The sequence below is a fragment of the Chlorocebus sabaeus genome, chromosome 20 (genome assembly GCF_047675955.1).
Source record: "Chlorocebus sabaeus isolate Y175 chromosome 20, mChlSab1.0.hap1, whole genome shotgun sequence".
In the NCBI taxonomy this organism is placed as follows: Eukaryota; Metazoa; Chordata; class Mammalia; order Primates; family Cercopithecidae; genus Chlorocebus; species Chlorocebus sabaeus.
In genome coordinates this window covers 95652700-95679667 of record NC_132923.1, presented here as the reverse complement: position 1 = coordinate 95679667, position 26968 = coordinate 95652700, and positions in this window count along the sequence as shown.

Below are 26968 nucleotides of genomic sequence, written 5' to 3'. Positions count from 1 at the left end.
AGTAAGTGGTGGTTGTTTTAGCTATAAACATTAGGGTAATTTGTTATGCAGCAAAAGCTAACTGATACACTATTGCTAATCACTGTTGTGTGGATTAAATGAGAAAATACAGTAAAGGACTTAGCAAAGTGCCTGGCACAGAGCAGATGATCAGAAAGTAGAGCTTCTATTACGGTTGCCCAGGGTAGAGTCATTGACCACAAATTAAAGCCTCTTGTATTTGAGACTGTTCTCTCATTAGCACTCAGAAGTTAAGAGACCTATCCCCTCCACACACTTTTGCAGCAGTAAGGAAAATAACAGATAACATTATTGAGCACTTACTAAGTGCCTGGCTCTCAGGCTCTGTAGCAGGTGTTTTTTTGTTTTTGTTTTTGTTTTTTTTTTAGACAGGGTCTCACTGTCACCCAGGCTGGAGTGTAGTGGCATGATCATGACTCACTGCAGCCTCCATCTCCCAGGTTCAATTGATCCTCCCACCTCAGCCTCCCGGGTAGGTGGAACTACAGGTGAGCTTCATCACACTGAGATAATTTTTGTATTTTTTGTAGGGGGGGGGGGGGGTCTCGTCATGTTGCCCAGGCTGGTCTTGAACTCTTGGGCTCAAGTGATCCTCCCACCTTAGCTTCCTAAAGTGTTGGGATTACAGGCATGAGCCACCACACCCAACCTGTAGCAGGGGTTTTATATACATTTTCTCATCTAATCTTCACTCAACCTTAAGAGACAGACAATCACATTTATATGTTATTTCATTTTGCACACCCATCATTTTATTTTTTATAGAGATGGGTTCTCACTGTGTTGCCCAGGCTGGTCTCAAACTCCTAGGGTCAAGTGATCCTCCCACCTTCGTCTCTCAAAGTGCAAGGATTACAGGTGTGAGCCATCATGCCCAGCCGACTCACCATTTTAAACCCAAGCAAATGGAGGCTTGGAGATGTGAAATCTAACTTGCCCAAAGTTATACAGCTAGTGAGCCTAGCAAGACCCTTTCACTCTTCCGAAAGCAATGGACTATCCTTTACTTTTGTCTGCTTTGACAATTCAACTCCAATCAGCAGGCATATCCTGGTAACCCCAGGCTCTGGGCATATTGGAGTTGTCCTCACACTTTCATCAGATGTTATAGTTAAGCCCAGTTAGATCCCCACCCCACCACCCCACCACCCTGCCACCCCACACCTGGATGCTGCTGAAGCTATATTCTTCTCTCTGAGAGGACAATGTCTTTAATCCTCTGTTCTCACTGGATGCCTTTTGGGAGTCACAAACTCTTCTCTGGCTGCCCCTCCTGGACCTCCAAATGACAACTTACTGAGTTTTCCACCCTTTTGCAAACTTTTCCTTGTTCTCATAGTTTTGTTTCATCTCTCTAGTCAGAACATCAGCTGACACTCAAGGCGTATAAGGAACACTAGGGACATTATCTGCTCAGCACCGTTCCCTTCTCTTGGGAATCACAGCCCATCCTAGCCCCTTCCAGCCCTGTGGTCATAGTGTGAACTGCCAGGCTGTTACAGGAACCCCACTCCTGGCCACAGCTGATTGGCCCAAGAATGGCACTTGGTTGAAGCCCCACCAATTAAAGTTCTCCAAGTTTTTGGACTGGAAATGCAAGGGAATGTCTTTCTTTTATATCCTATAATGATATACAAATTGAAAGGATGCCATTATGAATTTTTCCATATTTCCTCTTTCCTGTTTCAAAAGAATTTCATTGCTTTTGTGTGTGAATAGTTTTTAGATCAGTAAAAACTTTTTTTTTTTTTTTAATATATGGATTTCTGGGGTAGTCTTTTCCCTCTTCACAAACTATACATTATCATATTTCTTCACATTTTTAGGCCAAAGGTGGCCAGATCAATCCTATTGAAGAGAAAAAAAAAAATTAAGATGAAATTTGATTCTGATTTTTAAAAAAATCTAAGGGACTGTGGCCATGTGTCCTGGCTTGGGGAAGAAGCGGGTCTGCAGCTGGAAAGGATGAGCTGGTGTTGGAGAGACTCTAGAGGAGCTGCTCTCTGGGCCATTCCTGTGGGTTAGTTCCATGGATTCTGTGAGCCAGTAAATCCCTCTTCATGCCTATGGGAGGCTGAGTAGTGTTTCTGTCACTTACAAACCAGAATTCTGATCGGGTTCCCTGCCATACAGCCTTTCCATACATTTCTTCCAGAGTGGCCAGGACAACCCTCTGGAGAGTGAAGGGAAAGGGCAGGCAATGAATGTTTCTCCCCTGGAGACAGACGTCCCATAGGCTTAAGTCCCATCTTTAAAGGTGATTCACAAAATCACTCATGTTTCCCAATCTTAGAAGTAGGCACCAGGCCAGGCATAGTGGCTCACACCTCTAATCCCAGCACTTTGGGAGGCCGAGGCAGGAGGATTGTTTGCGCCTAAGTTCAAGACCAGCCTGAGCAATTTAGTGAAATCTTACCTCTACAAAAGAAAGACAAAAATAAGGAAATCCAGGTATGGTGGTCTTAACTGTGGTCCCAGCTACTCAGCAGGTGGAGGTGAGAGAATTGCTTGAGCCTGGGAGGTCGAGGTTGAAGTGAACTGTGTTTGCACCACTGCTGTGTTTGCCTGGGTGACACAACAACAAGACCCCGTCTCAAAAACAAAAAAAAAAAAGGAAAAAAGAAATAGGCACCACCACTAATCAGAGACCCAGATGTCACTCTTTCCCCTTTCTTTTACCATCCATGTCTAGGCCATGAATGAGTCCTGGCAATTCTGTCTCCCTAAATTACCTCAAATCTGATCACCTCTCTCCATCTCTGTCATTGCCCTGGGCTCACAGCATCCTCATCGCTGCTCTGAACCTCTGCAGTGACTTCTACCTGGGCTGTTCCCTGAGCACGTGCATTCTCCTCAAGCCAGCACAAGTGTCCTCAGCATGCCAATGGAGATCAAATCACATTGCTTCTTTTCTTAAAGTGCCAAGACTTTCCACCTCCCATTGCATCTGGAATAAAACCTCCAGTTCACACACACCCATTTGCCCTGCTAAATCCACGGTGGTCTTCCTCCTGTACTTCCAACATAGTCCCTTCTCTCCCTCCCTAGGACACTGGCCCTGTCCTTTGAGCTCTCTCCCCTCACTGGAGAGTCCAGCTCCATCTCTTTGCTTAGCTCTCGGAGAGTGCATCCCGATCCTCCTTCCTAAAATAAGCCCTCGCCCCAGTTACTCTGCGACCCCATCCCTCATTTGTATTCATCACAGCATCATTATAACCCAAGTTATTTTGTTTGTTTCTTTGCTTGGAGTCTGCCCCTCTCACTAAAATGCAAGCTCAGGGAGGGAAGGAAATGGGTCAGCCTTGTTCCTAACACAGCACTTGGCACATAGGTGGGTCTGAGAATTTTTATTGCATGACTAAGTGAATAGTTGAAACCAGGCAGGGAGGCAAATTATCCCCATTCCACAGAACAGAAAGTTGGGGCTGGCACAGAACCAACAAATAGCAGCAAGGGGTCTGAAGCCCGGGTGTGTGTGAGGAGAGAGCCTCTGTGCTTTCCAGAACAGCCAGCATTTGTGTCACGTTTGAATTTACAAAGCAAGCCCATGCCTGTTATTTTAATTGATCTTTCCCACTCAGTTCATTCTCCCAATTTTATAAATGAGGAAATGGGAGCTTGGAGGGGACTCATGCATGGCTGGTCCAAGGGGCTCTGCCTTCAGTGGGAACTTCTGGGGTCCGATGGGTTTCTGGTGCCCCTAAGCCTGTCATGATTGGAGGGACTCAGGCGAGCTCCCCCTGCCCAACCAGGATCCCTGCCTACAGGGCACCACCTCCCTCTACCCCTGTGCTGCCTGCCTGCCTGTGTCTGTCACATCAAGTTCAAGTGATTCATGTGGCAGCAGCTCCTGGTCTGCCTGTCGGCACGTCAGCTAGTCCTGGTTACCATGACAACAGGATGCAAGGCACCAGGGCATCAGTGGGCTGTGGCTCTCTGAGGGGCAGTGCCATAGGCGAGGGAGGGGGCTTGTTTCTTCCTCCTGTGGGAAGCTTGGCAAGGACTGCAGCCGCTGGGGACTGGGGGGCCCCTCCCTGCCTCCGTGCCTTGGCATTTCCTTCCTGCCATCTGTGCTGGGAGCTGGGGGAGGGGCTGGAGTGCCGTCCCTGGTGGGAGGGGTCTGGGAGCAGATGGGTAGGAAGAGCAGCCCTTCCCATCTAGGCTACGCCCCCACCCCGGTTCCAAAGACTCTCCCAGGGCCCTCATCACACCACAGCCTTTCTTTCCTTGGCATAAATGGGAAGTTCAAGACCCAGTGCAGTCAGAAAATTGGTCTCTGGTCTTGGAACAGAGCCTAGTGAGGGAGGAGGGGCTCTTAGCGGGAGGGTCCTGAGGGAGCTAACCTGCTCTGTGCCAGAGCCTGGCTGGGACCTCCTCTCAGTCACTCTTCCCAGCAGCCCTGTGGCTGAGTGTCACCATACCCTGTTTACAGAGGGGAGACTGTGCTTCAGAAATGACAACTGGAAAGTGGCAGCACCAGGATTCAAACCCAGGTCCTTCTGGCTCTCAACCTTGTTCTTGCTGGAACCCTTGCTGCAGCCTTGGAGAGGGAGGGACTGCTCCCTGCTTTGGCCCCTCTGTCTAGTCAGTCCACCCCTATCAGAGCGGTGAAGGCTGGGGGCAAGCTTCTGGAAGGAGCGCTGCTCCGCCATTCTGGTGCCTGGGTTTGGGTCACAGTTCTAGAGCAGGCTGTGAGACTCTGGCAGGTCTTGGCCTTGCTCCAGGACACAGTCCTTTTGTCCAGGAACTTTGAGATGACTGGAGGGGAGGTGAGGTGCTGCTCACCAGCGCATATGGGGCTATTGTCCTGCCCCAGGGAGAGGGCTGGGGCTGGGCCTAGGATAGGTGACAGGGACCAGGATGTGGCCAAAGAAGGAGTCTGAGTTAGCAGGAAGAGCAGTGGTTTGCATTCACAACGGGATGTCCAAATGGAACGCTGCTGATTTGGAATTGCCTCTGAGAGTCATTGGTGCCCCAAACCCCCACATTCTAAAGTGAGAGGCAGATCTCTTCAGGCCTCGAAGAACTGATGACCCCAAGCTGGTGTGTCCCATGACACACACTTCTATGCTACCTTAAGGGAGGTGAGAGTGACAAGTGTGGGGAGGGGAAAGACAACGAGGATTCCTTGGCCATTGTGCTCTACCTGGGGAGGGGTGGTGTGTGCCCCCCTACCTACTCCCACTTTAATTTGGGTGAGGGGTGGCGCTTCAGGAAAAACACTTGGAAAAGCTGACAAAAGTGTTCCCTGGAATTTGCCCCTGGCTTGAAAAGAGTCTAGATGGGGGTGCTGGCTTGGATCCCAGACTCCAGCAAGCCCAGGTTCTTCCACGGGTCAGAGTAACCGTGGGTCAGAGTGGACGAGGCACACTGCACAGAAGGTTCTACCTGTCTTGCGAGGTGACTTCTTGGAGTCTGAGTGGAGAGAATTCCAGAAACAGGAGCTGGGGCAGGAACAGTGGGGTGATCTCCGCTGCAGACTCATTGCCCATGTCAGGGAAATGCCGGTTGAGAATCTCAGTAAGGGGCTCTGCAGAGGTCCTACAAGGAGTGCTCTGCAGAGAGGATCCCTAAGCCCCAAGCATCCTGGAGGACCAGGCCTCCCAGCCCCATCACCTCAGCTTTCTCAGCCATAGCCAGGCCTGGGCTAGAGAGAGGAAGGATTCTTTAGATTGAATGAGACATTGAAGTTTTGATGCTAGATGAGATTGGAAATTCTAACTCATCAAAATGAAATTGACAGCGCCTGAGAGTGCCCAGAAAAATGATGGCATCTGCCCCAGGAGCAGGGCTCACAAGAGCGAGCTGTGGAGAAGCATCTCAGGCAGTGCGAGGAAGAATCAAGGACCTTTCGCATCTGGCCCTACCAGAGCCAGCCATTCCCGTAAGCTGGTCCCTTCGGTGGGTGTCCCAAAGAGGTGGCGACTTAACCCCTTTCCAGGCCCCTCGCCCTCCTGCTACTCCTTGCCTGTTTCCTCCCAGGACTGAGCCTAAACTGGGAGGGATCCTGGGGTGGCTGCCTCTCCCCTTCCACTGCCCCGCCCCCGCAGGGCTCCTTTTGGCTCCCTCCCTGCTCCTCCCTCCAGCCCCTAAATCCCCCAGTCACTCCTCCACTGGCCCTAAGTGACCTTCCCTTTTTCCTCTTCTCCCCCTGCCCACTCTAGAGCTGATTTTGGCTTCTTGGACCTGAGTTCACCATCGAAGTTGTGGAAGACTGGGTCCTGTATCCACAAATAGACCAATATATCTAATGGTCCAATAGCCTCTGTTACAGATAGGGAGATTGAGGCCCAGGAAAACAAGCGAACTTCCAAAGGCTATGCTGCAGCCATACTCCTGGCAGAGGGAGGTTAGAATCTAGGCCTCCAGCTCCTTTCTCCTGGGCTCCATGGAGTATCTGGGGCTCCCTGGGAGAGATGGTTGGGCGAGGTCTATGACAGATCCCACTCACTGCCCCTCCCTGCTCTGCAAAGGCAAATCCAGAAAAATCATAGAGGACAGAGGGCTAGAAAGATCCCTTCCCAGGGGGCCTCGGGCTCCATCGGCATTGGCAGAGATGTCAGCACCTGGCATTCACCTACGCCCCACACCTAGCCCTGAGGTTCAGTGGGCCACTGAGACCCTTGGGGAGCTGGTGGTCAGAGCAGCTTCTGCCAAGGGCTTCTGCAGTGCCTACTGCTGTGGACTCCAACCAGGTGGGGTTTAAAAGCACAGTTCCTGGAGTTAGATCTGAGTTCAAGTCCTGTCTTTACTGGTTAGAGTTGTACCTCTGTGGGCAAATCATGCCACCTCTCTGAGCCCTGTTGTCTCACAGAAAGGAACAAGGCACTGGGATTCAGTGGTGATGATAATGAGCTGATGCACCCCAGGCACGTATCCCAATGTCTGGCTTTCCAGGCAGCTTCTAGTCTCCCGAAAGAGCTCTGTCATGGCCGACTTCCCTTGTGAACAGTACGGTGGAGGTCCAGGGTTGTGGCTCTATCCATCCTTCTGTTCACCCTGCATGGAGCCCCCAGGGTCAACTCATCTATTTTAAAACTTATTTTCCTTCCTCTGTCCCGCCATTTCCCTCCTTTTTATCCCCCTCTCCCTTTTTCAGAAATGACATAATTAGAGGGGTTTAATGTTCTGCTGCTGAAATCTTCATTTTCTTGGGTAATTTCCACTATTTCATCAAGGAATAATTAATTGCATTGTCTTTAATCAATTGTTTGACAAATCCAGCAGCGGGAGGAATTCTCCCACCATCCGCACAGCTGCTCTCCCCTCCTGGGTGAGGCGCCAGCTCATGCCAACAGGAGCGCTTGGCTGCCAGCGCTGGGGTGGGGTGAGTGTAGAGGAGGGGTCCCCAGTTCCCCCAGTCTCCTATGGGAGAGGGGAGCACAGGCAGCCAGGAATCCACCCAGCAACCGTACAAGGAGCACCCATCTGTGCTCAACTGTTAGCTCCGGCCTCCTCAAAGCCCAGTCAGGTGTTGAGGGGGGTGGCGGAATCGATCCCATTTAGTAGATGCAGAAGCTGAGGCTCGAGGAGGACCACAGGGACTGAGAGGTGGAGAGGGACTCATGTCTCTCGGGCTCTGAGACTCAAGAGAGGGAAGATCTAAAACTGAATCTTAGAGAGAGAGGTTGGTAACCAGTAACTGGTAACTGGGAGAGGGGAAAGAGGAGAAAGGAAGGACATCCCCAGGCAGAGGAGGAAAGTGATAGTAGTAATAGCAAATATTTTTATGGTACTCATGAAATGGCAGGTCCTGTTCTAAGTATTTTATCATCCCAATAACCCTGGGAGGTGGCCCCTCTTATAACCCCCAATATACAGGTGAGGCAGCTGAGGCTCATAGAGGTTAAGTGATGTGCCCAAGGTCACACGACTAGTGAGGGGCGTAGCCGTTGTGCGTTTATTCACTAATACTGCTGCTTCCCCCACCCTATGACAACAGATGAGTCCTATTTCATTCGAGGAAAGTCCAGCCCTGCTGTGGCCAACCACGTGCCCCCGTGATCTCCCCTTCAAATGCCTCTTTCTCCTGCCCTTCCCACCGGCCCGTTGCTCCAGCCTGCTGGTCTCCTTGCTCTCTGCCCACCCCAGGGCACTTGCTCCTCCTTCCAGGCTCTTCTTACAGGATTGCTCCCTGACTTTATTTACATATCTGCTCCAATGTCCCCTTCCCAGAGGGCCTCACCCAGGCTCTCATCTCAATAAGTGTCACCCCTCCCTCTCCTTACACTATTTTATTTGCCTTCCTGATACTGATTCATGAATCTATCCATGGTGGGCGTTAGTGCTTTCTGCCAAATACGTCCTGCTCCCCATCTTCTGGGTACGAGTAGGACTGCATTTTCCCGCCCCTCAGAGATGAGTGTGACTTGCGGTGGAGAGTGAAATAGGACAGACTTGTCCTGTATCATTTCCAGCGCTTCGGATGGGGCTTTTGGAACGATTGGGCCATTTGCCACGTTCCCTTTTGTGGAAGTTGGGGATGGAGCCTCCTTCAGCCTGGGCCCTTAAATGAACACAACACAGAGCAGACTCCCCGCAGGGATCCCCCAAAGGACATGTAATGTGAGCGAGAAACAATTCTTCTTGGCTTTACACCACTGATCAAAAACATTGTCCATCCGACTGATCCATTACTTAATACATTCTCATTCATTTTTCTGTCTCCGTGAGAACAGGGGCTTTGCCGTGTTTGCCACCCTATCCCCAGTTCCTAGAGGATGGCCTGGCATGCAGTAGGTGATCAGTAAGTATTTGTTAAATGAATGAATGAATGAAGATCATGTTCTCTTGTGCAGGACTCTAGCATTTTCCAAGTTCCTACATCTATATTACTTTTATCTTCCCTCCAGCACCATGATGTAGGAAACACTTCCATTTTATAGATTCTGAGACTGAAACCAGAGGGATTAGTTGAGCTGTTCCTTGACTTGCAACTAATAGTGGAAGGACTTGAATCCACCTGTCTTAGTTCACTGCTCTCCCTCCTGCCCCCATCTGTAAGGAGCATGAGCTACTCCTGCGTCCCCACCCCTACAGTGGTACTCTTCCCTGCACCTCTCATACCTGGAGTATAGCAGAGAATGGGAGGACATGCAGAGCCCCTGTGCTAGAGCTCACACCACACTCCCCATGGGAAAGGCACTCCCAGATCTAAGTCTGGAATCATAACCCTTCCTTTCCACATGGCTACATGAACTCAGTTATCTGGTGTTCCTGCCTCCAGTGGGTCAGGAATAATAATTAGAAGGATAAAGTGAGAGCCAACACATGGCGCAGTGACAAGCTGAGATAGGAAGATCATAAAAACATGGAAAGACTGAGAGAACACAGACTTCAAGGCCATTTACTACAGGGGCAAGGCAAGGGCTCTAAGCCCTTCAGTAAAGCAGGGAGCATCACTTACTGTAGCCCAGACATTAATTAAAGTTCATCCCACGAGCTGCTTTCCTAGGAAGTTACTTGATCTCTGTAGCCTTGAGATCCCTCCACCACTGGATGATCTCCAAGGCTCCTTCACAAAAACTCGGCATCTGTATTGACACAAATCATACAATCAGGCAAGGTTAAGTCATGCCCCATGAACTGTTTAGAAAAAGCAGGGGAGTCTATAATACCTTTTAGCAATATATCCATTCAAAGTGGGTTTTAAATGCATTGACTTTAAAGGTCAACCTAAAGGTCTTCCATTTTAAGAACTTGTATGGGCTTTGTATGCTGGCCACTGAGTAAGGCGCTAGCGATACAGAGAAAGACACATCCTGCTTTTGAGCTGTCAGTCTAGTGGGGGACAAGGCATATAAACCGATCAGTGCGATCCAACAAGATGCAATGGGGCCAAGAGAGATACTAGCTCTGTGTGATGGATCAGAATGGCTGGGTCTTGACATATTGGTAGGAGTTTTCTGGGCAAAGAAGGGGAAGAATATTCAGTAGAGAGAACTGTGAGCAAAGGCACAGAGGCATGAAAATCTCTTGTGTTCAGAGATTAGAGGTGGTTCAATCTTAGTGGGGTATTAGAGTTGAGACAAAGAAAAACTAGAGATCAGGCTGGAGAGGTAACTGGGGGCAATGATAAAAGGTCTTAAATGACAGTCCAAGGGGTTTGGACCTTATTCTGTAGGCAACAAGGGAGCCATGGAAGGCTCTGGAGCAGGAGCAACATGATCAGATCTATGTTTTATTTTAATTTTTATTTTTTTGAGACAGGGTCTCACTCTGTTGCTCAGGCTGGAGTGTAGTGGCACGATCTCGGCTCACTGCAGGCTCAGTCTCCAGGGCTCAAGTGATTCTCCTGACTCAGCCTCCTGAGTAGCTGGGACTACAGGTGTGTGCCACCACGCCCCACTAATTTTTTTTTTTTTTTTTGTAGATATAGAGTTTCACCATGTTGCCCAGACTGGTCTTGAACTCCTGGGCTGAGGCAATCTGCCTGCCTCAGCCTCTCAAAGTGCTGGGATTTCAGGTGTGAGCCACTGCACCCAGCCCAGATCTATAGTTTAGAAAGTCCTCCCTCCAGCAGTCAGTGTGGAGGATGGGTGGAGATAAGATATGGGCTTGGGGCTGCAGTCATCTGCAGGTTCACCTGGGTGAAAGCATCTGCTTCTAAGGTGACTCATCACACGCCTGCAGGCTGGAGCTGCTTGCTGGCAAGAAGCCTCATTTCCTTTCCACTGGGCTGCTTGAGTCTCCTTACAACATGGCAACTGGCTTCCCCCAGAGAAAGTGATTTAAGGAGGAGTGAGACGGAAGCCTCACTGTCCTTTTGCGACCTAGCCTAGGAAGCCACACTCTGTCACTTTCATAATATCCCATTGTGTACAAAGATCAGTTCTGTTCAATGACGACACAGGGATGCAACTATCAGGAGATGACAAGCACTGGGGACTTCCTGGAAGCTGCTACTACAGACAGAGGCCATCTTCTTCAACTCCTTTGTTTTTTGGATGAGGAAGCCAAGACCCAGAGATGAGTGGGGACTCACTCAGGGCCATGTAGCAAGTTTGGGCCACAACCAGGGCTACATGGTGGAGTCTACATAGGCTTGGGGAACCGGGATCTTCTTTCCTGGAAGGCCTAGAAGAAGAGGCCCAGGCCAGGTGTGGTGGCTCATGCCTGTAATCCCAGCAATTTGGGAGGCTTAGGCAGGCAGATCATTTGAGGTCAGGAGTTTGAGACCAGCCTGGTCAACATGGTGAAACCCTGTCTCTACTAAAAATACAAAAATTAGCCTGGCATGGTGGTGTGCACCTGTAGTCCCAGCTACTCAGGAGGCTGAAGCAGGAGAATCACTTGAACCCGGGAGGCAGAGGTTTCAGTGAGCCGAGATCGTGCCACTGAACTCCAGCCTGGGTCACAGAGCAAGACACCGTCAAAAGGAAAGAAAAGAAAAAAGAAACAAGGAGAGGCCCTCAGGAGGCTGATTCAGCCCCTGCTCAGTTGGGAGGCTGAGGGACTGGCCAACTTCTCTGAGAGTTGGCTGGGGAGGGGAACCTCTTCCCTAGCCTGTCCCTGGAGTATGAGCAACAAGCCAGGGCTGCTTCTGCCTGACCTGGGCAGCATCTCCCACCCTCCCCGCCGCTCAGCTCTTTGGCTGTGCAGGTGAGGAGGAGGCACATCTTGCTGGTTCATCTCTCTACCCTTTATTTATTCAACAAGGTTTTTACCAAAAACCTCCTATGTGTCTGGCATCTCCAGGACCCATGTTGGACATACATGTCCCATGACTTCATGCATGAAACTCACCATCAAGTAGGGTAGACCAACAAAGACATAAAGAGATATGTATGTACAAATTGTGAAACATGCCTGTAGGAGAATAACAAAGACACTTCGTTTAGATGAGGTAGTTGGGGAATGTTCTCTGAGGCAGTGACATTTAGGTCTAGACCTGAAGAAGTCAGGCAGGCAAAGAGTTTGGGTGACAGGGTGGGAAGAGTGTTCCAAGCACAGGGACTCCAGTGTGCAGAGTTGGCCAGGAGCGGGGAGTTGGGGCAGTGGGCCTTCAAGGGTGCCCTGTGCGAGTTGGAGCAGGGCCAGGGGGCTGATGCGGAGAGGCCAGGGCCAGTCTGGGCTTGCCCCACCACCAGGCCAACCTCAGTCTGCCTGCTGCTTACCACATGAGCCCACGTGGCTCTGGAAAGGAAAACATGGGGAGTGGCATGCGGGCTGGACTGTCACTGAGATGGCCCTGAGCAGGACCCTTGGCCCTACAGGATGAACAGGCAGACCTTGCAAAGGACAGAGATGAGGCAGTTCTTTTGGGAGGCTGCTGCCAGGAAACTCGGGTGTGGGTGGAGGCAGGGGGCAGGGAAAGGGGATTGCATGGGAATTTGGGGCCCCAGAGCTCTGGTGGAGAGGAGACCCCAAAATGTCAGAACCCTAAGATCGTGGGCTTCCCCTGGGGAGTATCCCAATGCATTTCCTGTTCCCTGTGGCCTCAGGTGTGGGAGAGGCCCGAGCTAAGCCAACTCTGGCACTGTCCTGCTATGTGACCTCAAGGAAGCCTCTTTCTCTCTCTCAGCCTCAGTGCCCTTCACTGTCAAAAGGACATTAAAATCCCTTCCAGAGAGTTGTCAGGATCAAAAGAGATAATGGATAAGAAAGGGTCTTAGTGGTTGAGAAGTGACCCTCCCAACCCCCACGAGGCTTCGGAGTTCATTGTTGCTAATGAACCGGTTGGAGGCTGGCTTGGATGCCCATTAGCCACCGCTCTGCGGGCGGTGCCCCAGGCCAGCTGAGAGCAGGCAGGGGCTGCTCCCACCAGGGGGCTGTGGGGTTAAGTGGGAGCTAAGAGGATTAGAGGGTCCTTGTGAGTGGCGCAGCGTGATCATCTCCCACTCACCCTTGCCTCCAGCCCGGGCTGTCTACATACCTGGCTAAGAGGGACAGAGGGAGGAGGAGGAAGGAATCAAAGGGAAGAGGGATTCAGAGGAGCCAGGGAGATCTGCTGCACCCCCACATTCGTGCACATGCACAAAAAATACACACACAACTACACACAAGAACACATAAACACACGTATGCAGTGCGCATATGGGTGTACTCTCAAGGATACACACATGCATACATACTGCACACACATGCACGAGTGCATATGCAAGTACATATGCATGTGACACAGCACACAGCATACAAGTACACAGACACATGTGAGCACACATGCACATGCCCTGCATACCTGTGCATACTCACATGCATGTGTGTGTGCACACACACACGTACACACTGGCCAGGTCATGCCCTCCTCCGCTATCCCAGTCTCTCATGCAGTTTGAGACCCAAGGCCTCACATGTCCCCAGGTCATAAATGCACCTCAGATGCTCTTTCAGTCTTACATCAATGACACGCACAGCCTGTGATTTGCACAACGTCTCACGATGCTAGAAAGGGCCTGAGCCAAGATCTAAACTCATTTTGGAGGGTGGCGGGTGTGCCGTAGGGAGGGATGGAAGGCGAATCTGGGAGACCCCAAAGGGCTGCAGTCCCAGGAGCAGAAGGGGCTGATGCTGGTAGAAAGAGATATTACACACCTGGCATGGAACTGCTTGGACATATGGTTACCCAGTGCCCACCCCCCAGGTTGGCACATCACCTGCCCTCTGCTTCTCTCTCCTTTCAGCTCCCTGGACCCAGTCAGGGAGCTTCTAGCCAAGGGCCTGGTGTCTCATGAAGAGAACGAAGATCAGGCTGGCTGGGTGCCTGGTGGCCCTGCAGGAAGGAAGAAGGGAGCTGGCATCTGTGGAGGGCCGCTTCTGAGTGCCTGGTGAATGCTGGCCACTTCCATCTTGTTAAATTTTTAAGTGAAAGGTCAGGGGACTTGCAGGCTTCACAGGGCTGGAGCAGGACAAGGCAGGCCTTGACCTCAGGCATCCAGCTCCATATAGCCATGGGCATGGCTGGACAGACATACAGGTTGCAGTGGCCTGGGCACAGCTGCCAACAGCAGCCACCCCCATCCCAGCCACACTGCATCTGCTGCCCCTGCTGAGGCTGGGGGGGACGAGAAAGTGGAGTGAAGGCATGGAGTGGGCCTGGGTAAGGGGCTCGGGGCTGGATATCCTATGAATGGCCACAGGTCCTTGAGCTCCAGAGTATCCTGGTGATGCCAGGGGCAGTTCTTGGGTCTCCCCCAAGAGACTGCTCCGGGGCAGGGTGAGGGAAGTCTCTCCCCTTGGATGGCGCACTCTGAGGCTTCCAGGAGCTGTCCCCTGCGGCCTGCCAGGGGCCTGGCCGGTGCTGCAGCCTGAAATTTACGACCCAGCCTAAAGGCGGTGCAAACAATAAATCAAGCTTGAGTCTGGCCTTGGACTGGCCCTCCCGCTGCCTTCCAGGCCTTTCACCTGCCATGTCCAAGCCAGGCACTAGAGCTGGGGTGGGAACATCAGGGAGGAGCCCTGGCCCAGCCTCCACCTTCCTGCTTCTCCCTGTGAGACTCTCTGGGTTTTCCAGGTACTGAGGCCTGGAGGTTAAGGGCTGGGGCTCTTGAAGTTGTCAGCCAGGGTCCAAGCACCAGAGCCCCTCTATTCCTGGCTGGGGAGCTTGGGCAGAGGCATAGCTCTGAGCATCCATTTATGGGGATAATGGTCACACCTGCACTAGGTGCCCTTGTGGGTTTGCTAAGGTGCTTAAAACAGGACCTGGGAGGTAAGTTGCTCTTACCCGAGTCCCTAACACAGTACACAGGGACATGGGTGTGGCTTTGCCTGTGCCCCAGGGTTTATCCCTCATTGTGTCTGTCCAAGTGCCTTGGGGAGAGGTCAGGGCAGCCCCTTCCCTAGAGGCTGCTGTGAATCACTGGGCTCAAAGCAGGGCCAGGACAGGGCTGACTGGGGAGGTGCTGGGAGGTGCCCCCAGCAGCAGCTCTGCAGGCTCAGGGACAGGAACAGAGATAGAAACCAGCCTTTCCTGTCCCCTCTCCCCACTGTGGCTTCTCCTCCTATGAAGCCAATACTGTCCCTGTTTAAAGATGAGGTTGCTGATCTCATCATTAGATGAGGGGGAAGAGGAGGTAAGTGACTTGCCCAAGGTCACACAGCTCGTAAAAGGCAGGTGCAAATTTAAACCAGCCTCTCTGGGCTTTAGTATCTGTCAAGGGCACACCAGGCCCAGTGGCTGGGACAGGACCAGACAGGGTGCTGGGAGCTGGTGAGGCCTGGCAAGCCACGGGCACTCATCAAGTATCATTCCCTCTGCCTTTGGAGGCTAGGGAGAAGGATGGAGGGTGCCTCTTCACTGCACAGGCGCCTGTAGGATGCCCAGCAGGAGCCCACCAGGCCTGAGTGGGGCGGGAGCTCAGGGAGGTTGGGGTCCCAGGTGAGTCCCAAGCTCTGCCCTGGAAGAGGCTCAGGAGATAAGCTGGGGCCCTAGGGCTGCATCTCCTAGCAACATGACCTTGGGGACTCTGCCTGTCTGCCTCAGGTGCTCCAGGGAGCCGGGCTCCACTGCCATCCCCAGGAGGAGGTGTCTGGCCCAGGAACCTGCTGGGTGGGGGTGGAGCAGAGGGCGGGTGCTAAGCTGGGCTTAGCCCCCAGGACAGGGACTCCTCCAGCCAAGGGTGAAGTTTCTGGGGTGTAGGGGGCTGTGGGACTGACAGGGGAGGGATTTTCCTCTTCCCCTCCCAGCAGTCTCTCTGTGTCTGTCCCCATCTCTCTTCCTAGTGCGCTCCCTGCATCTGGGAGCTCTCCCCTCTCCCTTCCTCTGCCTCCTGCGGCAGCCCTCACTCCCCCAGTTCTCCCTCAGGGTTTGGTTTCTCTGTCTGTCCCGTCTGTCGTCTGTCTCTCTTCCTGTCCCATCCATCTCTTCCGAATATCTCTCCCACATCTCTCTTGTGCCCAGCCCTGTTTCCCGTGTTGCTTTGCTCTGCCTCTCTCTGCCCCCCACCTCCCGGGCTTTCTCCATCCCTTATGCTGATGCCTCCCCACCATCACACTTGTGGCTTTCCCTGTCTCCTGCAGCCTTCAGGGAGCCGGGGAGGCAGTGTAGGTGCTGGTGCCCCAGCCTCAGCTGGGAGTCACACCACGGATGCTTAGGGGGTGTGCAGGGAAGCCAGCCTGAACAGGGAGACAAAAATTCACTCATGACCTGGGCTGTCCTTGCCTTCTCTTGGGCCTCAGTTTTCCCATCTGTGAAATGGGTCTAATGGCTTTGGTAGGAAGTGTCAGTGTTCTCTAGGCTGCTGTGGATCACAGGCTGTGATAGAAATGGACAGAATGTCAGGCCAAGGTGGTGTGGGGCATCTTCTGGAGAAAGGGCTGTGCTCGTGGAAGCCCTTCTGGAGGATGGAGGCTTGTCCTTGCTCTCCTGGCCGGCAGCCTCTGGCTGGCACTGCACTTCTCCCTCAGGAGCTGTCTTCCTGGGGTGAGTCAGGGAGGCCTTGGTGCACTTGGCTGCATCATGGTGCCCTCTGGTGGCATTCGGCAGAAACTGCTGCCACATTTTGGTCTGCCCTCTGGTCCCAGACAGGTGTGGACTCCAGGGCCTTGCTGAGTGACCCTGGGCCCTGGGAATGCCAGTAGGAGCTAAACTCTACTGAGCACTAGGTGAGTGCCAGGCTTCTATGCACCACAACTGCTTCTATGCACTCTCCTATTTTATCATCACCCTGCCCCACTATTACCCCCATCTTACAGATGGGAAAGTTGAGACCCAGGGTTTTAACCCAGGCAGTCAGCTCCACAGCCAGCACTCTTGACACCACACTTGGAATTCTGCCTCTAAAGGCCTCCAGCAGATACTACAATCCCATCATCAGTGATGACCCATTCTTTGGGGCTATTTATCTGTCTAACAAATATGTATTTACACTTGCTATTATGAGAGCCAAAGGAGCTCACAGAATCCACTTAGCCTAATTGTGTCACTTTACAGATGGGGAAACTGAGATCCAGAGAGGGACAGTGACTCTCCCATGGTCACATGTGTGAGTATGAGTGTGTATGGTAGGACTACTGGATGGCAGTGCGATTGTCAAGCTCAGCATGTGTGAGGTATTGTGAGACTGGCGTAGGAGACAAAGCACTATGAGTGCAGTGTTCTGGGGTGAGGGAGGCCACAGTGGGTAGGAGCTAGGGGCCACCCCATCCTAAGTGGGAAGCACCACTGGAGGAAATGCATGGGGCAACGGTAGGTGTGAGCTTGGATATGGGCGTGGCTGGAGTCAGTGGGTGTGTCTGAGCTGTGTGAGGGAGAAAGGGGAAGGGAAGTGTCTAGGAGCCAGTGGGAGCCATTGGAGGGGTCACAGCTTTCCTAGCCCCTGCCTGGTGCCAGGCAATTCGAGGAATAGGACAGCCTGTCCTCACGGAGCCTGCATTCCGGGGCTGAAAGCACAGATCACTCCAGAAACAGGCGTCTCAGTGTGGGAGGCAAGGCAGGGTTCTTGATGGCAGCTCCCTCGGGTGAGGGAAACGGTCTAGAGCTTAGCCTGGGTGGTAGTGACACGGAGGGTTCAGAGGTAGAAATACGTCGAGCTGTTCACTTCAAAATAGCGCCCCTTACTGTATGCAAATCTTACCTCAATTAGAAAAGACAAAAACACAGAAACCTAGTCTTCTGCTTTGGGTGGGAGGGAAAGTGGGAATGGCCAGTGGTTGTGGCCTGGGTGGAGAGGACCTAGACAGAGAGGTGGTGGCAGAGAATTCTACGGAAAGTTTCCTGGTGGGAGTGAAAGCTGAAACCCGGCTCTAGGCTTCTGAGGAGCCCCAGGGGATGGAGCCACAAAGATTTGGGGCGGCTCAGGGACCCTGGGGCATCCCATCTCTGGAAGAGCCTCCCCTCTGCAGAAGTGGCATGAAGCCTTCTGAGGGTGTGGATCTGGGATGCCTGTCAAATCTGCAGGTGCCTGGGTCCACAGCCTACTCCTTTGCTGGGGGTGGGGGGGATCCCCTAGATCTGCATTTTCACACATTCCCATGGTAATTCTGACACTGTCAGCTGCAAACCAGTATTAGGAGATCACAGCTCGAGGTTCCTTCCAATCCCTGGCTTCTGTGAATCCAGATTCTGAGATTCCCTGCATTGGAAAGTCATTTTAGCTAGGCCAGCACTGCCACCGCTGGCCATGGCGAGGCTGAGTCCCAGGGAGGGGAAGTGACGTGCCCATGGCCTCACAGATAGCTTGCAGCCAGAGCTGTAACTGGAACCCTGCCTAGGCTGCCAGGCCAGGTTCCCAGCCCCCTGCCTGGCCAACTTTGTCATGCCCAAGGAATTCCCAGCTGTCAGAAATGGGTGGGGACCACAGGCGACTGCAGGGAGCCAGCTGTAGGTGGGCCCCACCCACCCTCCAGGTGCCCCAGGTCTCCGGGGTTGGTTGGAGGCCATCTCAGGCTGTTGGCTGCTCAGGGCTCAGGCCCACCTCCTGCCCCTGTGGCCCCAAACAGAGCTCCTGGGGGCACTTGGCCACCAGGGGAGAAGGGCAGAACCCTGGCTCTGTTCCTAGCACGGGGAGGACCTGTTGAGTCCTGTCATGTGGGAGTGCCACCCCAAACTCCTGCCTGTAGAACCTCATTGGGATGCTGGTGGCACAGGCTGAGCCAGCAAGTTCACTGGAGAAGAGAGTGAGGGTGAGGGCGTCCACCGCCAGCCCGGCACTGCCCTCACTGGCGCCTGTTGGCTCTGGACCTCTGCTTAAGGCAGTTGTCTGCACCTGGCCTCACCTCTCCCAGGGCAACATCTACCAATAACAGCCCTCCCTTCTGTTTTCTCTCCTCCTTCCCTTCTCTACCCCTCCCTCTTCCTTTTCTTGCCTACGGGATTGGGGCCCTGCCTACTTCTCTTCCATCCTGAGCCTTTGGAGACAAGCTGACCAGGTTTGAGCCCCAGCTCCTGCTCCTCCTGCTGCTTATCTCTGTGACCTTGGGCAAGTTGCTAAACCTCTCTGAGTCTCAGTTTACTTATCTGCAGAGTGGGGGGTAATAGATCCTATCTCATGAAGGGCTTGTGAGGATTTTAAACTTCTAACCTTGGTTGGGCACGTACTCTGTGCCGGGCACTGTGTGTGTTTTACCTGAGTTATCATCCTCATCTCATAGACAGGCAAAATGAGGCTCAGAGAGAGCGGCAGGCTTCTTCCTGGTTGCTCAGCTGTACGAGCAGAGTTGGGTTTTCTGGATCCAAGATCTGTGTTCTTTCCTAGGCAGGCTGGCACTGAGGGAGCAGGCAAGGCCATGGGCAGAGCTGTGACCTCACCACGTAGGGCGGTGGGCAAGGCTGGGCCTGGGTCACATGTGTGGAGAGGTTACGATCCCAGGTGTTTGGAGCCAGGGATCAGTCTCCATCTATAGAATGAGGAAAGTTGTAACCATCCCCAGGTTACAACCTGAGACTGGATTCAGCTTCCTGCACTCTCTCTTGTCCAAAGCAAGGAGTCTTGAGTTCCATCAGTGGAAGGGGAGCCTGACTCTGTCTTATGGAGACAGTCATACATAGCTTTTGGTGACTTTTACATTTTTCCTGTAACCACTATCACAAGTCCTGAGATCTTTGCCTGAGGGATGAAAAAGGGGGCACACAGAATTTTAAGTCCTCACTAAAGGACTTGAACTTACCCCTCCTGAGTAGTACATAGTAGCCCCATCTCCAGAGGAAGAAACTGCTGCTCAGAGTGGGGCCCAGCTTTGTCCTGATCACACAGCCCAGGGGTGGGCAAGGTCCTGCCCCCTCCCCGCAGGCCTGAGGGAAGGCCAGGCTGGCTGTCTCCCCATCAGCAGCCGCCTTCATTAGCATTCCGAGGTGCACTGCCCAAGTTGCCATTATGTGGTTGGGTAGATTCACATCTGTAGGTTCTAATTCACCCTAATTGACCCTGCAGGGAATCTTCCAAACTCCTGGGTTTTTACAGCTTCTAGGAGTTTTATTTTGGCTTTTGAAAAATAGTGCATTCATGTCAAACACACAGGGCTATAAATCGATGCTGCTGTGATTGATAAAGTATAAAAAGTCCAGTGTGCTGAGTGGCCAGGCCCTGGGTTGTCTGTGTATGTGTACATGCATGCATCTGTGTATATGTTTGTGTATATGTGTGTGTATAGATGTGTGTGTCATAGCAACACATAGAAGCTGGCCTTCATCGAGCATTTCTGTGTTGAGCTCTCTGCTAAGCACTTCACAGGCATTAAATACAATCGCCCAGGGTCCAGCTGCTACTAGTTGTCTGATCCAGAGCCCAGCTTGGCCAGGAATAAGAAGGTCAGGGCAGAATCAGTGAGCTCATTTTGGTTGTGGCAAGTCTGAGGTTCTTGTGGGATATTCAGGGGAGGGAGGCTGGTAAGCTCTGAGGCTTACCTGCTATTTCACTTTGAGCAAATCAGTTACCCTCTTTGTGTTTCAGTATCCCTTCTGCAAAATGGGGATAATCAATCACAGTACATCCTTCACAGGGTTGTTGTCAGGCTGTCTGCCTCTTGGTCAGGGTGAGAATGGAAAAGCACTCCCTGTATTTAACAATAGTGTGTTGAGTGACTCAGTAAGAACCGTTCTGGTGGAATATGGGGTGGACAGCACCAGGCCTGGGAAGCAGACGGCAGGTGCAAGAGTGAGACTGGCCGTAAAGGTGACCCTGGAATATGTTTTACTGGGTAGGGGGAAGAAAGATAGGTCCTGGTTGGAGCCAAGTGTAGGGCTATGGGAGGGTTTTTTTTTTTTTTTTTTTTTTCCCTCTTGTTTGTTTTTTGAGATGGGGAGTCTCACTCCTGCCCAGGCTGGAATGCACTGGTGCCATCTCAGCTCACTGCAACCTCTGCCTCTGGGTTCAAGTGACTCTCCTGCCTCAGCCTCCCAAGTAGCTGGGATTACAGGTGCCCACCACCATGCCCAGCTAATTTTTGTATTTTTAGTAGAGATGAGGCTTCACCATGTCAGCCAGGCTGGTCTCGATCCCACCCACCTCAGCCTCCCAAAGTTCTGAGAGTGCCTCTGTCAGTCAGGCTGAGGTGCAGTGGTGCCTTCTTGGCTCACTGCAGCCTCGATCTCCTGGGATCAAGCGATCCTCCTGCCTCAGCCTCCCGAGTAGCTGGTACTTCAGGCAACTGGGACTATAGGCATGTGCTACCGCGCCTGGCTCATGTTTTTGATTTTTAGTCGAGATGAAGTCTCGTTTTGTTGCCCAGGCTAGAGCATGTTTCTTGATGCAGGGAAAGAGAAGGTGAAGAAGGGGGTTAGATGGGAGGAAGGAAGGGTGGAGTCCAGGGTTCAGGACACAGATGGGCTCCTCGGGGAGGGCCGGCTGGTTTATCCCATGGTTGCATCTTTGCAGATTGGTGGGGAGACTTTTGCAGGGTGGGTGGCTAAGACTATGGCTACAGAAAGGCCCTTTGGGGTCCAGGTTGGACAGGGAGGGAAGTGCCCCCAGGAGAAGAAAGGTGCTGTGATGAGGTCAGAGAGTGAAGGAGGATTGAGTGAAGGAGGGCTGAGTGAAGGAGGGCCGTGGATAGAGGCCAATACAGGGTTGGGAGGATATATGGGGTGGGAGGCAGTTCTGAGTGAGGCATGTGTGGGGTTGGCTGGGCCAAGTACAAAAGAGGAAGAGAGGGTTGTTGGTGATCAGGGAGAAGCAGGAGGTTGGCCGGGTCGTCAGGGGTCTGGGGAACTCCCAGGATGAAGGCAGGTGTTGGTGGAGAAGGCTGAGTCAGGCCTCAGGTCCTGGGGAGTGTGGAGGTATGGAGGGAGGTGAGGGGAAGTGGGGGAGGTGGCTAAGGGATGGGGACAGGGAAAGTGGGGCTGAGGATGAGGGGTTCTTGCCCCAAAGTGGTGGCAGGTGTCCTGGCTCGCAGCTTGAAGGGTTTTTATATTTTTGGCTTCTTGATGGGAATCTGGAATGGGTGATGGAATTGTGTCATGGATCAGGATTCTGTATTCACAGGGCCCTTAATGACCTGCGCTGCCCTGAATGAGTCCCCTGCTGTCTGGTCTGACTTCTCCTCTGGGTGAAGTCTATGGGACTGGGCTATGTTGTCATTTACCTCTGCCACCACCGAGCAGGCGAGAAAACTGCATTGGATGAACAGTTGGAGAGACGTGGCTAGGAGCTCCTTCCTGGAAAACAGTCTCCCGGAGATGAAGCATGGCAGGGGGAGTGTGGATTTCCGGGGCCAGAGTGTTCCAACCAGAAGTTGTGTGGTCTCTGGCAAGTTCTTTTCTTCCTTCTCTGTAACCCAGGGGACAGTGATGCTTCATGAGCGTGTAAAGTGCCGTGGCAGTGGGTTCCTTCTTCTTAATGATTACTATCACTCAGTGCTGACCAGAGAGGCCTGGTCTCTGTGGCAGAGGGGGGTCCCTGGAGGGGCCCAGGACCAGGATTTTGTTCCTGCTCTGAGCACTTGGGTGCTGGTAATGCCACAGGTTGGTTCTGGTGCTTTCTCCAAAGCTCTGTGGCAGACAGAACCAGGGGCATCACTGGCTCCATGCCTACCAGCTGTGTGACCTGGGAAAATCCCTGTAGGCACAGAGCTGCCTCCTTACTTGTAAAATACTGATTAATAATAATACCTTCTTCACTTCATTCATTCATGTGTGTACTCAGCATGTGCTGCCAACAGATGAAAAGAGATAAAGAGTGGCCGGGGCGCACGCAGTAGTCTGCCCCCTCCCGCAAGATTCAGCTCCAGCTCAACCGGACCCAGCCCCTGAACTCCACCTGGAGGCCTCCTGACCGCGGCTCCCTGCTGGTTGAAGCTCAGACGCCCTCTTGTGGCCGCGGTCCCTTTGCACGCCGCCCCGCACCAGGGGACCGGAATCCCCGACAAAGGGTGGTCAGCTCAGCTGCGGCACTAGACCCTCTACCTGGCCCCGCCACCACCCCACCCCCGATTGTACAGAAGTCTGCGGCGCGTCTCAGGCCACACTGCGAGTTGGGGGTGGCCCTGGCCGCCAGCCAGCCTGGTGTCCTTGCCTGGAAGGAATACGAGGTGTCAGATGACCCTGCCCCTCCCAGGCCGCCCTCACAGAGGACGCCTCTCCCTGGCAGGACACCCTAGGGCCGTCTGGGCCCAGTATGCCCGCTGGCTCGTGAGCAGGCCCTGAAAACCAGCGGCTGGTGCAAGTGGGCGTTTGGCGGCACTGCTGGCTGCTGGCTGCCGGCTGCCGGGCCGCCACCCCACAGGCCCCTGCCTGGGCAGCCCCAGTGCACTTCTGGGATGTCCCCTGCAGGCCCAAGGGTCTCACTCAGGCCCAGCCGCTGCCTCGGGGCTGGGCGCTGCTGGCAGGACCCACAGCCTCCTGAGCTCAAAAAGCGGCTCTGCCCTTTCTTCTTAGGTTCAGGCTAAGGCCGGCTGTGCCCGAGGGGCACAACACCTGAGTGGAGATGAGCAGCCCAGGGGCGCCCTGCTGACCCGCACCCTTCCCAGACCACAGAGGGCAAAGAGGTCGCTGAGTGAGTGGCGGGGGTGTGGGATGGAACTGTGTGCATGGTGTGGTGTGTGTGTGGCGTGTGTGGGTGCGTGTGTGGTGTGTGATGTATGGTCTATATCTGTGTGTGTGTTGTCTCTGTATAGTGTATATCCATGAATGTGGTGTGTCTGTGTGTGGTGTGTGGTGTGTGTGTGCATGTGTGTTTTGTGTGTGTGTTGTGGTGTGTCTGTGTGTGTTGTGTGTGATGTGCCCTATGTGTAGTATGTGTGGTATGTATGTCTGTGTATGGTATGTCTGTGTGGTGTGTGTACAAGTGTGTTGTGTATATGCATGTGTGTGGTTTGGTATATATCTGTGTGGTATGTGTGGTGTGTGTGCATGTGTGTTTGTGTGTGTGTGGTGTGGTATATATCTATGTGTGGTATGTGTGGTGTGTGTGTGCATGTGTGTTGTGTATGTGCATGTGTGTGGTATGTATATCTATGTGTAGTATGTGTAGTGTGTGTGTCTCTCTGTGTGTGCATGTGTGTTGTGTGTGGTGTATATGTGTGGTGTATGTGTGTGTGGTGTGTCTGTGTGCATGTGTGTTGTGTATGCTGTGTCTGTGGTGTGCTGTGTGTTTATGTGTGGTATGTGTGGTGTGTGTCTGTGTGGTGTGTGTGTGTGCATGTGCATTATGTGTGTTGTGTGAGTGTATGTGATGTGGTATATCTGTGTGTTGTGTGTGTGATGTATATCTATGTGTGGTATGTGTGGTGTGTGTGTCTGTGTGTGGCATGTCTGTGCATGTGTGTTGTGTGTGTGTGGTGTTTGTGTGGTGTGGTATATAGCTATGTGTGGTGTGTGTGTGCATGTGTGTTACGTGTGTATGTGTGGTGTGTGTGCACCTATGTGTTGTGTGTGTGTGTGTGTTGTGTGCATGTATGTGGTGTGGTGTCAACACGTGACCATGTCCCTACACGTCCACCTACAGGGATTCACACTTCAGTGATTCATTCACTCATTCATCTAACATAATTAGCCTCTGTTCCAGGTCCTGTTTGTGAGACATTCACAGGTAGGCAGAAAGGACAAAGACAGAGTCTAGCAGGGTGCTGAGGGGTTGTGGGGGCCCAGAGGGAGGGCAGCTAGAGGCCCAGCGAGGCCATGGCATCCAGGGCGGTGCTGAAAGACAAGTGAGCTCGCCAGGCCAACTGGACAGCATGGTACAGGCACCTCCTGAAGTCTAATGCGGAAGGCCCTTAGCAACCTTATGTCCCAGATGAGGAAAGGGTTTGGGGAGGTGGTGTGACTCATCCAAGGTCACATAGTCACCCAAGAAATGGCCCCCAAGATTCAGACCCAAATCTGCTGACCCCCAAACCTGCGTTTGATTTAATAGTTTAGATTTGTACAAGTTTCTATACACAGCATTAATTTATATTTATTTATGCATTTATAATAAGCCCAACCTGTGTTTAAAATCTCTCTGCTTCCCAGATTCTCAGTGAGATGAGCAGGCCCAGGCTCAGTGGCCTCAAAGGCAGGTTACAGTGAACAATGGGGGTGTAACCTGGTCACGCTGGAGTTCTGGAAAGATCCCTTTGACAGCCAGTGGGGCATGCATGTGTGCGTGTATGCATGTATGTGTGTGTGCATGTATGTGCGTGTATGTTTGTGTGAAAATGTGTGTGCAGGCATGTGTTTGTATGTTTGGGCACATGTGTGTGTTAGTGTTTGTACATTTGTGTGTATCTATGTGTATGTGTGTGTTTGTGTGCATATGTGTATATATGGTGGTGTATATGTGTGTATGTGTACATGTGTGTGTATATGTGGTTATGTGTGTATATTGTGTTTATGTATGTGTGTATATATGTATGTGTTTGTGTTTGTGGATATGTATGTATATAGGTGCGTGTATAGATGTGTGTGTGCACATGCATATGTCTGTGTATATGTGTTATATGTGTATGTATTGTACATATGCAAATGTGTATATGTGTATATGTGTATATGTTTGTGTATATGTATGTAGGTGTTTGTATATTTGTGTGTTTGTATATGTGTGTGCATTGCATGCATCTGTGTATGTGTGTATATATGTGTGTATGTGTATGTGTGTGTATTGTGTGTATGTATATAGCTGTGCGTATAGGTAGCTATATGTGTATGTATATAGCTGTGTGTATAGATTGTGTATGCGCATGTATATGTCTGTGTGTATGTGTGTAGGTATATGTGTATAAATGTGTGCATCTGTGGGTGTGGGTGTGTGGATGTATATACATGCATGTATGTGGGTGTGGGTGTATGTATGTGTGTGTGTGCACTAGCAGGGGATATGCCGAGCAGGGAAACGTGACAAGGACCTGGCAGCAGTCCCAAGGGGTGATGGTGGTGGCCTGGATTCTGGTGGGCTGGGGGTGAGGAGCGGATGGATTCCAAGTTCGGAGGGGCTTGGGCACGACTGGGTGGTGGTTTGGATGTGGGGGGTGGGTGGGAGGAAGCAGCAAGTGTCTGCTGTGGGAACCCGGGTGGTTGATGGAGTCTCATTCTCTGAGGTGGGAGGGAGGAGCAGATGGGGAAGGCAGTGAGTTCAGCCCTGTACCCGACATGTGGGGCAGAGCTCCTGCTTTCTGGGTGTTCTGTGGCCTTCTCTGAGTGACGCCCACACATACACATACACACCCACTTCCCCCAGGGCACCTGGGCCATTCCCCTGCTTGGCAGCTGATGGGAAGAATCAGAAAGGGTCTGGAGGGCAGTGGCTGCATCCTGCTTCGGCCAGAGCTCCACCTTGACTAGTAAGTCCTGAGCCCGGCCATTTCCAGGCTGTCCCCAGGCCTAGTGGGAGGAGGAAGACATGGACACCATTTTATTAGAGGCCTGGCTGTGGCCAAGCTCTCTGAGGGACAGAAGCGTCTAGCACTGGACATGGTGGCCCAAGCCCCTCCCCCGCCCCCGGCGGACAGATGTGTGCCTCAGAATCCAGGCCTCAGGTCCCAGCACTCTCTTCTAGCATTGGAGGCAGCCTCATCCTAAAGCCTGCCGTCCCTCCTCACCTCAGTCTTGAGCCTGTCTGGCTGGATCGCAGAGTGCTGGCGGCGTCCTGGTGGTGGAAGGCCCATGGAACCCCAAGAGGAGCTCTCTCTGCCCCTGCTTTTCAGCCTCTCTAAGTGTCCCTCCTTCATGCCCACTGCAGAGTAGCCCCCGTCTGATTTGCTGGGTCATCCCTGTCCCCTTGGAGCCTCAGTTTCCTCACCTGTCCATGGCAGAGCCATAGTGGGGGAAGTCCCCATGTGGAGGAAGGGGCACATTCCTCAGAACGGGGACATCTCTTGTCCTCCCGTCGGGGGTCCCTGCCTGCAGTGTGGGGGGCCGCCTATGAGAAGGCTCTGTGAGCCCCTCCTCTGGAGCCTTCCCTGGCAGGCTGCCAGCAGCTCTCCCAGGCTGAATGAGTTATTTTGAAGTGAATGTAGGGGGTGAATTAATGAGCAGTTGGCTCTGGAGCTGTGATCGGTGCCAGCCCCCAGCTCCCACCCTAGTGCCCATTGGCTCTGGAACTGCCACTGAGCATGAGCCTCCCTCCCCAGGGCTGAGCAGCAAGAGGCAGGCCAGGGG